Source organism: Sphaerodactylus townsendi, linkage group LG12 (genome assembly GCF_021028975.2).
Source record: "Sphaerodactylus townsendi isolate TG3544 linkage group LG12, MPM_Stown_v2.3, whole genome shotgun sequence".
In the NCBI taxonomy this organism is placed as follows: Eukaryota; Metazoa; Chordata; class Lepidosauria; order Squamata; family Sphaerodactylidae; genus Sphaerodactylus; species Sphaerodactylus townsendi.
In genome coordinates this window covers 48474423-48475389 of record NC_059436.1, presented here as the reverse complement: position 1 = coordinate 48475389, position 967 = coordinate 48474423, and positions in this window count along the sequence as shown.

Below are 967 nucleotides of genomic sequence, written 5' to 3'. Positions count from 1 at the left end.
ACTGCGAGTAGCAGAGTGCTGGACTAGATGGACTCTGGTCTGATCCAGCAAGGCTCTTTCTTATGTTCTTAAGGCCCTTGCTTTCACATCCTGCACGTGAGCTCTCAAAGGCACCTGGTGGGCCACTGCGAGTAGCAGAGAGCTGGACTAGATGGACTCTGGTCTGATCCAGCAGGCTCGTTCTTACGTTCTTAGCTTTCTTTTCATGCACGTTTTGAAAGAACATCACACGATGAATGGTTCTTATAAGATAGTTGAATGCTGATAAGCGAAGGGGTGAGGGGTGGGAAGAGATTTTTTTGGAGCTATTTCCTGCTCCCAGGTCCTCGGGGTGAGGTTTCCCCAGTTGGCAATGTTAATGCAATGTTTTTGCAAGAACTGTCTGGGGCGAGCGGGCGGAGGGGGGGTTGTTGTGTGAAGTACATCTTCAGTTTTCTAGAGTGTACTTTTCAGCAGTGCCTTGTTCAAGAGTGTTAATTCTCTTTTCCTTTGAGCTGTGTCTTTTAGACTCTGAAGATTACAGGAAAGGGATGTAAATGCTCAGTGCTAAGACTCTTCCTTTTTTGCCACACCTCCAACAGCTTTGGAAGCGCGTTCTCTTTTCACCTGGGTTTAACACAATTTAGAGAGTCCGCGACCTTGAAACGCAGTTGTAAGACCCTGAATCTACCAGTCATGCTGTGCCGTTCCTGCCCTGTCCCAAGCCAATCCGTTGAGTACCAAGTGTTCTGATTGGCACGGTTTCTTCAAGGTCAGGCAGAGGTGTTTTCTAGCCTGAATACCCAAGGTACTAGAGATCTTAGTTACTGGGCTTTCTAAAGCACGGTGCAGTGATTAAGAGCAGCAGCCTCTAATCTGGAGAACCGGATTCAATTCCTCACTTTTCTCCATATAGCCTGCTGGGTGACCTTGGACCAATCACAGATCTCCCGATCCATTCAAAGGCAGGTAACGGAAAACCACTTCT